Below are 13,479 nucleotides of genomic sequence, written 5' to 3'. Positions count from 1 at the left end.
TCCCTCTCTCGCTGGCTGTCTCTATCTCTGTTAAATAAATAAATAAAATCTTTAAAAAAATAAAAAAATTAAAAAAATATATAAAGCTGACAGAAAACCGTGTTCCTTACACATGGGCAGGACAATAAACAAACCCACACATAAATAGTAATAGTAACGAATGCCATGAAGACCTGAATTTTCAAATGCTAGAATGTTCACGTCATGTGTGCTTGTGTGTGCATATACACGTACTCGCTCACACATACTAATTAACACAATCATTGCTACTGAATTTTTTAAGAGTTATTTGTATATAGTATTCGGAGATATATCTGAAATTTAACTTTCTCCTGCATTCATTTTAACGAACTTGGCACAAAGAAATTTAAAACAGCAAAACTTTCGAGTTGTGCGAGTTTAGGCAAATTAGCTAATTTAGGACCTCAGTTTTCTCCTCTGCCAAATGGGGTATTTACCTCTCAGGTTGGCTGTCTCGGGGAGAATTCTAGGTGCTGATCATATAACTCAACCCCAGGGCCCGGCCCAAGGGGGCGCGGGGTGGGCCGGGCAGGGCAGGGCAGGGCCGCCGGCACTGGGGCGCAGCCGGGCCGCGTGCAGCGCGGCGGGTCGGCTCTCTGCGGAGGCGCGGTACTCTCGACGTGGACCGCAGGAGAAATGCGGCGCTTTCACGTACTTTTTCAGCCGAGCACTTCTGCACGCCAGTTTCTCTCACCGGGCGTGCAGCGCCCGCTGGGCATCAACTCCCGCCCGGCGCCGGCCAACTAACGAGCCGACTTCTCGAGAGGACCGTAAGCTGAGGCCGCCCGGCGCTGCCAAACTCAAGTCCACTCCCGGCCTCGAGCCGGCAGATCTGTTCTGGGCCGACTTGGCCCGGAGCAGGCGGGAGTCTGGACTCCCGACTGCAGCAGTTAGTTTGAATTCTGGCGCCACTCCCGCGCCACGTAGAGCCAGACTCGGAAGCGACGGATCGCCACGCGCAGCAGGCGCGCCTCGGGGACTGGGCGAGCGTTCTGCGGGCTGGCGTCGCGCGCACCACGCCCCGGATCCAGCCCCCGAAAGAAAAGAGCCGCCGCGCGCGCGCGCTCCCGCTCTCTCTCCTCGGGAAACGGCCACGCCCCTTCTCCCCCACGTCCAATAGACGCGAGGGGGCGGGGCGACCTCGGGTTGACTCGGGAGAGGCTATAAAGGGAACTGCTGGAGGGGCAGCTAGGTGTTTTGCATATGGACCTTGGAGACGCTACTCCTGGTCATTGAGTGGGCGTCGTGGGCGAGTACCCGGCGGGCGGGGTTGGGGCGGGTTGAGGTTCGCTGCAGCGCTGTGAGATTTTAGACGTTTGAGCTTAGGGCGCTGTGGGTTGGAAGATTGCACGTGGGAAACACACAACCGGACCGCCAAGTGTCCTGCGTGGTGGTGGTGGTGGCGGCGGCAGCGGCGGCGGCGTCAGGCTTCGAGTTGAAGCGCGCGGAGGCTGGTGCGGATGGCCACGAGCCTAGCGTGCGGCCTAGTTGATAAACGCCGACACCCGTCTGGTGGAACCTGGGCGGCGGCGGAAAAAACCATATTCCCAGGATTTGGGGCGCAGAGTTAGTTTTACGTTGAGAATAAGGCTTTTACTAATTAGACGATTGGGGTTTTTTTTTCTTGTCGCAGATCGAAAGATTATTTGAAAATGGGCAGTCCCCGACCTTGTGAGAGATTGAGCTGTGCTGTGCCCAGGTGGCGCTGTGTGCAAACCAGATTAGTGAAAGAAGCAGGGTGCTAGTCCTGAAAACCTTCAACTGCCATTCTGTGAAAATGCCTAGTTTTCAAAATATTGTGCTCGTGCTGGAACAGTGGCTCTCGGTGTAACGGAGCTGTTACCTGGAGATGTTGAGGTCAGTAAGGTTGAGAGCATAGTTCTTAAACTGAAGAAGGAAACCTGTTGATATACAGGAAAAGATGATGTATCATTGAAATGTGCTTCTTAATAGATGGAAAGGAAAATTCCAACAAAACACGTGAGCGAATTTTTGCTGGGAAATTACTTGGCTGGAATCTGACAATCTTACCCAGGTATGTGTTGGGCTAGTACTTTGATTCAGTATGTTTAGTTCATAATGTAGGTTTAAGTGAATTTTTTTTTTGTCTTTGAACAGCATCCTGGAGGTTGATGAATAATAATGGAGCTATAAATGTCACTGACAAGCAACCTTGCTTTAAAGTAAGTTGTGTAGTTTACAAAATCTATAGTGTTTCTAGTACAGTACTTCCCTTTTAACATTTCCTATGGATTATGGTCTGATCAATGATGAAACCTATCCCGAAGCTGACTACCTGAAGAAAAGCATGTACGGGTTTGGCTTCTGAGATAAGACCCATGTGCAGAAATAAAAAAGCTTCGTTCTCTGGATTTTATAAATGAGAATTTTGTTAGGTTATAAATCTTGTAGGGGAAAAACTGCTACGTCACAATGATGTATTTATAGGTTTTGTGTTGGGTTTTTTTTTTCTTTGCCCACAGTGAGGGGTCGCTGTCTGCCCATGGAAAGAGGCCAGTTTGCAGTAACCTTCCTGAGGTATTACCCATTTCTGTGAGTGGAGATTTTTTATTTAACGGTCAGTATTTTGTCCTTGGTCTTAATCTGTGATGACCTTATCCCGAACCTGAATATCTGTTGAGAAAATTTAATACGGATCTGGCTTCTGAGATAGACCATTATAAGGACAAAGATATTTTAAAAAATTCTTTTGCTCTTCTAATGTTAATAGTCTTGTAAATCTCAAATGTTTTTCCTTTTCTAGGGCTAATTCCNCGGGCTAATTCCACGAGATTTACTTGTATGAAAAAAGGAAGAGCTCTTCATTTTACTGACATGGGGAGGAAACCTACAAATGAAGACAATATATTGATTTTTATTTTTGTAAACAGATTATGAAGCAGCATCAGATTTAATGTATCCATTAGAATGGAACCATTTCCTTTTACTTTGTCGCACTGCCCTAGTAACAACCTGTTAATCAGATTACTTTGTAGATCTAGTTCTATTTTAAATACAGAAATGCATAGAAAACAATCTATTTTTTATGGAGAAGTCTTTGTTTTCAGTTAACCAGACTTGTAATCAGATNATGAAATAAAATTTGCTTTGGAGCACTCTGACCTCTTTTCCTTCAGTTCTGTTTTTGCTCCCTTCTCTCGCAGTTGATCTGGTAATGTCACATTTCTTTATTTGATATAATCCAAATCAAGTTAATGTGTTTATGTATTGCACTCTACTGGACTCTACTGAGGAGGTCAGAGGTAAAACATTTCTTATGTCCTCTGTTAATAGTGGTACAAAATGGGGGCACCTGGGTGGCTCAGTTGTTAAGCCTCTGCCTTTGGCTTAGGGCATGATTCCAGGATCCTGGGATCAAACCCCACATCGGGCTCCCCGCTCTGCTGGGAGCCTGCTTCTTCCTTTCCCACTTCCCCTGCTTGTGTTTCTTCTGTCTCTCTCTGTCAAATAAATAAAATCTTTAAAAAAAAATAATAGTACAAAATGACAAAAATCAAAGGCAAGTTATAAAGTACTGTGGGAGAGCAAAATATTATCTGAGGAAACTGAACAAGTAGATTTGAATCAAAACCAACTTGGATGTGAGAAATATAATTTTTGAGGCATAAATACTTTAAGCAAAGACTGCTCCAGAACCTTAGCGTGATGAATTGGTAATTTGGGTATCAGTTGGGTGGTTAGATATGGGACAAATAAGGTGGAAGGACTGAAGTGTTTTTGGGTAACTGGGTCATTTGAATTACCTAAAACTTGACATTTTTTTCAGTGGGAAGTCGTATAGCAGTCACATAATTTAGTCCATTTGATTCTGCAGAGTCCACATTTGAATAAGTCAGGACTAAAAAGGTAAAATTTAGTGGAATTAAGCTTGAAACCTTAAATGTTATAACTGACATCAGCTTCCATTAAAATGAAAAACCTCTAGTAGATCTGGATGATGTTTTTCATTCACACAATGGAGGTTTTGGCGGTTGGACTCTTAGCCTTATGCTTTGTGAATGCTAACATACCAGGTAATACCTTTATATTACCAAAGTAGGTAACTACTAGTTAAAACCAGGGACCTTATCCAGTTAACTGGATAAGGGACTTAACCCTTCTAAGCATATGTGCAACTTAATAGAGAACTTAGTGGGGACTCAAAGCTTTAAAGACCTATGGAATAAAGGAACATGACTATAATAGACTGGGATCTGCATGGTTAGGACTGATTTCAGAGGTTGAAAGAGCAAAACCTATATGTGTGTGGCTTTAGTGGCTTTAGCCAATAGGAATTCTCTTGCCTTCCATCATACTTCCAGGTTATCTTCAAATACAGTAGGCTCAAACCTACCATTTGGTGCTTTCTAAAATTAGTCCTGTTGCCAGAAATCTAATATCCACTGCACGTGACTGCCCAGTCAAGTAGCCCTCTGAATTGATTAAGCACCTCGTAAATCCTTACCGTTTGCTCAATCTGTATGAAATCTTTTGCTTGTGCTCAGGTTTTTATTTTATTTTATTTTAAAGATTTTATTTATTCAACAGAGATAGAGACAGCCAGCGAGAGAGGGAACACAAGCAGGGCGAGTGGGAGAGGAAGAAGCAGGCTCATAGCAGAGAAGCCTGATGTGGGGCTCGATACCATAGCGCTGGGATCACGCCCTGAGCCGAAGGCAGAGGCTTAACCCCTGTGCCACCCAGGCGCCCCTGTGCTCAGGTTTTTAACAAGACTTGCCCAGTTAGGATTAGAATCTTTATTTGAATTCCAGCCTATGATAGTTTGCTTATCTTGCTAGTCCTTCCTCCCTGGGGATGAGAACCTCTTTCCCATCTTTCCTCCCAAAACCTTGATTCAGGATCCAAGTAGTACCCACAGCATGGTATAGTACTCATAATTGCCTGGCTGAAGATTGCCACTGCCTCTGGGCTTGCTCCACCTCACTAATTCTTTATATTTGGATATGTACAGAGATAGATCAAAGAACAAGTTTGCCATGCAGTTCTGGAAGCTTTATGGACCATCTTAGGGTGAAGGAGAGGGTGTTTTTCCAAAATGAGAACCAGACTCGGTCTCATTCTCACAGGTCCTGGCCTCTTCCCTTTACCACTAGCACACTACTAAAGTTCTGGCATGCCATGTGGCTGAATTATAACAGGAAATAAGGATTTAATCTCACAGAATCCGAAATTGAGTACAGTATAAGCCAATCTATTTGGGAACTTTGTCTTAGTTATGCTTACTCAGTTGATTCTTGTTCTCTTCAAAAGAGTATTAATAATGGAAAAAACATTTAAGAATACGCAAAACTTATCATTTGAAGAAAATAAGATTTACAAATACAGTGCATTAATGAGGTCAGTAAACTATTGACCTACCCTTGCCTCCTAACTATATAATTGATGTACAACAAATTGTACAGTTTTAAATGTGCAGTTTGGTGAGGTTTTCCACTGATGAACACCCATGAAATCATTACCACAATCAAAATAATGACCATCCATTTCTTCCAAAAGTGTCCTCTTGTAGAGGCTTGATTTTGAACACATTACGTTTGAGATGGCATCTAATACCCAAATGAAATGTTGAGTTAGGTAGAGAAGTATGGAGTTCAGGGAAGATCTCTGAGCTGGAGAAATAAAATTGGTAGTCATCAGCATGTGGATAGTATATTTAAAGCCATGAGATTAGATGAGATCACCAAGGAGTGAATATAAATAGAGAAAAGAAGTCCAACAGTTGAGTCCTGGAACATTCCGAGAGTAGGGGATTCCAGGTTTAGTTGAAATCTTGGAGATTATTTTGTGCCAGCGGACAGAAATTGGGAAGCAGAAATCTGTTGTCAAGTCCAACTGCCATATCAAGAACAGAAACTAGATGAAAAATAAAGGAGTTCTGGAATGAAAAGCAAGGATGAAAACTAGCAAAATTTGCTTGAGCTATAAGGCTGGAGATAGCCTTAATTTAATGCAGAGCCTTAGCACGGAAATTGAAGGAGTTAATATCTGGGAACAACTTTGTAAAGTATCAGGCAAGATAGTCTACAGGAAAGAGATAAGGAATTTAGGAAGTATGATAGGGTGTTCATCAGACACTGTCTAGAGAAGTGGAGCTAGCTACAGACAAGTTAGAGGTTTGTCCTAACAGTGCTAAAGTGCCTGCTAAGGCTGAAAACTACCAATTTTAATAGTTAATTAGCATAATTCTTCACTATCAGGCTTATCTGCCTGGGAGAAGAAAGCAGATCAGTGAATTAATCCAAAATTAGGAATAAACTGTCCAGGAGGAGCAAAATAATGACAAACCGAGGGAATGGAGGGTGTAGGTAAATTTAAAATTACTAACCTTGAGATCCAGGCTGATTAGGGAAAAAACAAAGTAAGTGGGGGTCCCAAGTAAGACAAAGATCAGACATACCATGGAAAGATGCTAATGAAAACCAGGTAAAATAAGGTCTTCTCCACTTATACTACAAAATGACCCATACCATGTTGTATTCTGATTGTTGGTTTATCCCTCTCTGGCCCTAGAATGTGAAGTCTTTAAGAGACGAAACTACCCTTTAATCTCTTAAATTCTGGCTAAGACAATGTAATGGCTCCTATAAAAAATTATTTAAGTGGAATTCAATTTGTATATTTAGGGCAAAGATGATGTGATTTAACTTCTCCAAAGGGATAAAAGAAAATGAGAAAAGTTGAAAGATGTTAAGGACAAATATATGTGTCCCCCAAAATTCATATGTTGAAGCCCTAACCCTAAGGTCGCTATATTTGGAGATAAAGCCTCAAAAGAAGTAACGGAGTTTAAGCTTATAAGGGGAAGGCTCTGATCCAGGAGGAAGACTGTCCTTATTAAAACAAAATAAAACACACCAGAGAGCTCACTCTCTCCCTCACCCCTAGCACACCCACAAAGAAGAGGTCACATGAGCACACAGTGCAATGGTGGCCACCCACAAGCCAAGACAAGAGGCCTCAGAATGTTGGACTCCAACCTCCAGAACTGTGAGAAAATTCATTTCTATTGTTTAAGCCACCCAGTCTGTGATATTTTGTTACGGCAGATCTAACAGACTAAGAAGCAAAGGATAAATGGCCACTGCTATAATTTTGGAAGTTTATATTTAGCTAAAGAATTATGAGTAATAACTATGAAAAAAGCCCATGCAATGTAATCTCTCTGGTTTTATACATTTTCCTTTTAGGTTTCTATTTATTAAATTGGAACTAAATCTACTTATTGAATATTAACAAACACAGCTCCCAACCACAAAGCTTCCTCTCCACTCGTTTCATCATCAAGTTCAGTTTTTTGAGAAATAGATAATTTTTCAAGAAAAAAGTATCACTAAAGAGGGATGCCTGACTGGCTCAGTTGGTAGAGCTTACAACTCTTGATCTTGGGGTCATGAGTTCAAGCTCCACCTTGGGCATAGAGCTCCCTCAAAAAATAAAAACTAAAACGTGTATATCAGAGAAACCAGAGATTGAAATGAAACTATCTCAGATAGAAGGTGAATGTTGTCTGAGGTTGTATGCTTCACAGGAAAAACTTTTTGACGTAAGTGAGATTACGTCTTAGATAATCACCTCATGTAACAGAAACTGGTTTAGGCTTACTAAATATTTCACAGTCTAAAATTTTGTTTTTTCAAATATTGTTAAAATGTCTGTGCTACCTAGAGCAATCCATACATTCAATGCAATCCCTATCAAAATACCATCAACTTTTTTCACAGAGCTGGAACAAATAATCCTAAAGTTTGTATGGAACCAGAAAAGACCCTGAATAGCCAAAGGAATGTTGAAAAAGAAAACCAAANATAAGTGAAATTACGTCTTAGATAATCACCTCATGTACCAAAAAATGGTTTAGGCTTACTAAATATTTCACAGTCTAAAATTTTGTTTTTTCAAATATTGTTAAAATGTCTGTGCTACCTAGAGCAATCTATACATTCAATGCAATCCCTATCAAAATACCATCAACTTTTTTCACAGAGCTGGAACAAATAATCCTAAAGTTTGTATGGAACCAGAAAAGACCCTGAATAGCCAAAGGAATGTTGAAAAAGAAAACCAAAGCTGGTGAGATCACAAGTCCAGACTTCAAGCTCTATTACAAAGCTGTGATCATCAAAACAGTGGTGCTGGCACAAAATCAGATACATAGGTCAGTGGAACAGAATAGAGTACCCAGAAATGGACCTTCAACTCTATGGCCAATTAATCTTCAACAAAGCAGGAAAGAATAACCAGTGGAGAAAAGACAGTTTCTTCAACAAACGGTGTTGGGAAAATTGGACAGCCACATGCAAAAGGATGAAACTGCACCATTTTCTTACACCATACACAAAAAGAGACTCAAAATGGGTGATAAAAGACCTAAATGTAAGACAGGAATCCATCAAAATCCTGGAGGAGAACGCAGGCAACAACCTCTGTGACCTTGGCCACAGCAACTTCTTGCGAGACACATCTCGGAAGGCAAGGGAAACAAGGGCAAAAATGAACCATTGGGACTTCATCAGGATAAAAAGCTTTTTGCACAGCAAAGGAAACAGTTGACAAAACCAAAAGACAACCGACAGAATAAGAGCAGATATTTGCAAATGTCTTATCAGATAAAGGGCTAGTATCTAAAATCTATAAAGAACTTATCAAACTCAACACCCAAAGAACAAATAATCCAATCAAGAAATGGGCAGAAGACATGAACAGACATTTCTCCAAAGAAGACATACAAATGGCCAACAGACACATGAAAAAGTGCTTAACATCACTTGGCATCAGGGAAATACAAATGAAAACCACAATGAGATGCCACCTCAAACCAGTCAGAGTGGCTGAAATTAACAAGTCACGAAACGACAGATGTTGGCAAGGATGCAGAAAAGGGGAAACTTCTTATGCTGTTGGTGGGAATGCAAGTTGGTGCAGCCTCTCTGGAAAACAGTATGGAGGTTTCTCAGAAAATGGAACTACCCTGTGACCCAGCAATTGCACTACTGGTTATTTACCCCAAAGATACAAAGGTAGTGATCCGAAGGGGCACCTGCACCCCAATATTTACAGCAGCAATGTCCACAATAGCCAAATCATGGAAAGAGCCGAGATGTCCATCAACAGATGAATGGATAAAGAAGATATGGTATGTGTGTATATGTATGTATATGTATATACATAAAATACATATACACATATATATAATATATATTATATAATATATACACATTATATATATAATATATATAATGGAATACTACTCAGCCATCAAAAAAATGAAATCTTGCCATTTGCAATAACATAGATGGAACTAGAAGGTAAAATAAGTCAATCAGAGAAAGACAATTTTATGATCTCAATGATATGTGGAATTTAAGAAACAAAACGGAATCATCAGGGAAGAGAGGAAAAATAAAATGACAAATTCAGAGAGGGAGACAAACCATAGAAGACTCTTAATCATAGGAAACAAACTGAGGGTTGCTGGGCATGTGATAAAATAAGCAGTGGGCATTGTATAAGATGTTAAATCACTGACCTCTACCTCTGAAACTAATAATACATTATATGTTAATTAATTGAATTTAAATTAAAAATAAAAATTTAAAAATTTAAAAAATAACCCCTCCAAAATAAAATAAAATTTCCTTTTTCTACATGAACATTAGGACTGCAGTAAGTTTTATTACTTATTTTTTGTAACTGATAGGTCATACCTATCATAATTTTGTTCCCTATTTAATGAAAAACAGTATAAAATAATGGCTGACACTTTCACTTCTTTTTATTTTTCATAGTACTTTGACATATATCATCTCGGTTTCTCCTACAAAAACCATGGAAGGTAGATAAAGTAGGCATTATTTGGTATTCATATATTTTATGTGTGATAAACAGATATTTAAAATACAGGCTGGTTAAGGTCTAGATCACTGGAAGGAATGATTTCATCATCATCTGTATTTTGCACATAAAAATACTGCTTTTAGTTTGGGTGCTACATTTAAGGAAAACACTGAAAGATTGGGGGTATCCAAAGAAAGAAGACAAAGGCTCTGTAAACAATTCATTCTGGACAATTTTTTAAGGACTTGGAAATATTTAACCTGAAGAAATGAAAATCGAGGGAAAATATGACTGTTTTTAGATATTTGAAAGTATATCAGGTGGGATAATAGTATATCAATAATAATCCCATGTGGTAGGTACTATTATTATGCCCATTCTACAGATGAGGAAGTTGAAACTTAGAAAAGTGACCTAATGAAGGTCACATAGGAAGTGGAGGGATGCCCAAGGTAACCTAGCTAGTTAATGACCAAAATGACCACCAACATCCTCTATCCCTTTCTCAGTCCAGTGTTCACTCCACTAAGTATAGTGCCCCAGTTTCCCCCCGCCCCCAGTGGCAATGTAAATTTCCTCAAAATTCACTAATCTGTGGGAATGGGTAAAATCACATTAAATTGTACTGGCTCGCTGCTTCTGCTGACACTGAACGTCTAGGCCCTACAAAATTCTTCCAGAGAGGTTCTGGAGCCCCATTAGAGTATCTCACGTGTATTCACAGATAGGCCTCCAGGTGCTCTTCCTGATACTCCGCCCATTACTGTGGCCCCTCCATCGGGTGCCCCTACATACCCAGTGCCTCCCACAACGCATCAAAGTCTTTCGTCCTGACACTATCATAGTCCAGAGGGGTGTTATCGTCTCATATCCTCCTCTTGGTGCTATGCCTCATGAAGTAAAAATCTGTGCAGTTCCTGTGTCCCCTGTCTCACAACGCCCCTCAGAAAACAGGCCCTTCAGCCTTTTGTCATAGACATTTTTCTATGAGGGCACCTGGCTGGCTCAGTCTGTGGAGCATGAACTCTTGGTCTCCTTGGGGTCACGAATTTTAGCCCCACATTGGGAGTAAAGTCTACTTAATAAAATGAAAAATAAAAATGTATCATAGATGATTTTCCATAACCCTGAGACATAGTCCCTATAGACAGGCATGGGTTTAGTACTTTTCTCTCCTTCTCCTCTGCCCCGTCTCTGATCTCTTCTTAGCAGACTCCCACCCTGCAATTCATCCTAAGAACCTGGAAGGCTCAGGCTCATGAATCCAGGCAAATCTGAATCTCAGATTAGGTTTAACCCTGCTATGTCAATAGTAATCCGAAATCCACCTTTTCTTTAAGGTTTTACTTATTTATTTATTTATTTTTAAAGATTTTATTTATTTGAGAGAGAGAGAGTGAGAGAAAGAGCATGAGCAGGGGGAGAGGCAGAGGGAGAGAGAGGCAAACTCCCTTCGGAGCAGGGAGCCCAATGTGGGGCTAGATCCTGGGGCCCTGGGATCACAACCTGAGCCAAAGGCAGATGCTTGACGGACTGAGCCACCCTATTATTTATTTTTTAAGTAAACTCTACATTCAACATGGGGCTCAAACTTAAAATCCTGCGGTCAAGAGTCACACGCTCCACCAACTGAGCCAGCCAGATGCCCCTAAGTAACTTTAACCAACCACTTTTATACAAAAATGTTGCTAATAGTTGCTAATTTAATTACATTAGAAGGAACATGGGTACTAAGCATACTAAACTTCTCCAGGGCAATAGTAAGGCTTATTCTTGGGGGTACATCTTAATTCTCATCTCTTAGTTTTATCACTGATGGAGACTCTCAGCTTATATTGCATTTCTTTTTCAAAAATGAATGCAAAAGGGAGCCTGGGTGGCTCAGGCAGTTAAGCATCTAACTCTCGACTTCGGTTCAGGTCATGATCTCAGGGCTGTGAGATCAAGCCTTGTGTCAGGCTAGCATGAAGCCTGCTTAGGAGTGTCTCTCTCCCTCTCCCTCTGTCCTTCCTTCCACCTCTCTCTCTAAAATAAAAAAAAAAAAAAGAAAAAGAAAAAGAAAAAAAGAAGGTGAGTGCACAAGCATTGCTCAAAGTCTGACTACATACCCAGAAATGTCAGGCTAGTTTTGAAATTCATGGACTTGTCTCTACACTCTACATACCTGGATATAGCTGTTTCTTGATGAATATTGTTTGCTTTAAATTGTATCTGTTCCTTTGAGATTGAAGTGATAGGTTAGGTGTGTGATGATTCAGAAATATGCTAACATGTATTCATTTGTTCACTGAGTAAATAGGTAGCGAATAGCTACCATGTGCAGGTACTGTCTGTCCTAAGCACTAAAGATACAGCAGTGAACCAAACAACCAAAATCCCTGCCCTTGTGGAGCTTATATTTTGGGAGGAGGGGAGGAATACTACATAATAAATACATACATTATAAAATATATGAGAAAACGAGAAGTGATAGGAAAAAAATAGAAAAAGAAGACAAAGGCTCTGTAAACAGAGTGGGTTTGGGGAGGTAAGTAGCGTTGTGATTTTAAATATAGTTGACAGGATAGACTTCCATGAGATTAAGCAAAGACTTACAGGGGGTAAGGGATTGAGCTATGCATATCCGGAAAAAGGGCATTCCCATGGCAGCAGCCCAAAGACCGAAACATGCGTGGTAAACAAAGAGAAGAAATAGGCCATGCAAATCATGTAGAGCCTTAGGGTCACTGAAAGGATTTTACTCTGAGTAAAATGGGAACCACTGCAAAAGAAAACACAGAAACTCGAAGTGTGATTCATATGCATCAAAACCTGTGACCCCTAACCCCTAGGGCCCAGATTGAGGTCTCTAACATTTACCATTGAAAGGAAACAGAGCTTATGGAAGAAGTGATTATAGATCTGAGGCAAGAACTGTACAAGATGAGCCTGGTGCACCTTGCTAGAGCAGAGAGCAAGAAAGCTACCAAAGACAGCCAGGACTGTGTTAAAAGAACTCAGTAGCCAACCTGGAGCATCTCCTACCATAAAACAATGTAAATTTAGACTATTACCAAGGATAAGAACTGCAATAGATTGACATACATAAAATATGTTCAAATCTGTGAATTCACAATGATACATAAACAAAACAAAACTGATTTTGATGCTGTTAGAGGATGCTGGTAAACCAACTCATCAATTTCAGAACTGGCAAATAAAGGGACTTTCCAACACCAACTGTAGTAACGGATAATCAAATAAAAGGTAAGCTTCTCTGTATTAATGTAGCCTAGTTAATAACTGAAAGAGATTAACATAATTAGAATGCCACCATTTTGCAACCATCTAAGAAATTAATATATCTAAGGAATGATCACTAATGGCTGCTAACATTAAGAAAAAGAGGAGCAACCTTAGTATAAGTAGCTGATTGGATGTTCCGGGAGCATGCCGACCATATACAGATACTTTAAGATCCACATTCTACAGGAAATATGCTTTAAATAATTTTTTCCATAAAATGTGATATATTTATCCTAAGATATTGGCACTTTCCATTCTTTGCAATGTCACACATCTGCAAGATGTCTGATCAGTCTCCCCAAAAAAGAGTTCCTTGAA

The 13,479-nt window shown here is 40.4% G+C and overlaps 1 long non-coding RNA gene and 2 other non-coding genes across 3 annotated transcripts; all 3 read left to right on the top strand.

The window, feature by feature from the left end:
* The first annotated feature begins 1,157 nt into the window (after nt 1-1,157).
* Nucleotides 1,158-2,798, top strand: LOC117797159. Its single transcript, XR_004622074.1, has 6 exons — nt 1,158-1,249; nt 1,655-1,878; nt 1,975-2,056; nt 2,140-2,204; nt 2,505-2,574; nt 2,786-2,798. It is a non-coding gene; the product is annotated as an uncharacterized LOC117797159 (long non-coding RNA).
* Nucleotides 2,284-2,353, top strand: LOC117797207. Its single transcript, XR_004622122.1, has one exon. It is a non-coding gene; the product is annotated as a small nucleolar RNA SNORD50 (small nucleolar RNA).
* LOC117797206 lies at nt 2,623-2,693 on the top strand. The gene has a single exon (XR_004622121.1). It is a non-coding gene; the product is annotated as a small nucleolar RNA SNORD50 (small nucleolar RNA).
* Nucleotides 2,799-13,479: the final 10,681 nt, after the last annotated feature.

The sequence above is a fragment of the Ailuropoda melanoleuca genome, chromosome 19 (genome assembly GCF_002007445.2).
Source record: "Ailuropoda melanoleuca isolate Jingjing chromosome 19, ASM200744v2, whole genome shotgun sequence".
In the NCBI taxonomy this organism is placed as follows: Eukaryota; Metazoa; Chordata; class Mammalia; order Carnivora; family Ursidae; genus Ailuropoda; species Ailuropoda melanoleuca.
The sequence above is the reverse complement of the archived record's forward strand: the minus strand, read 5'-3'. Positions and strand labels throughout refer to the sequence as shown.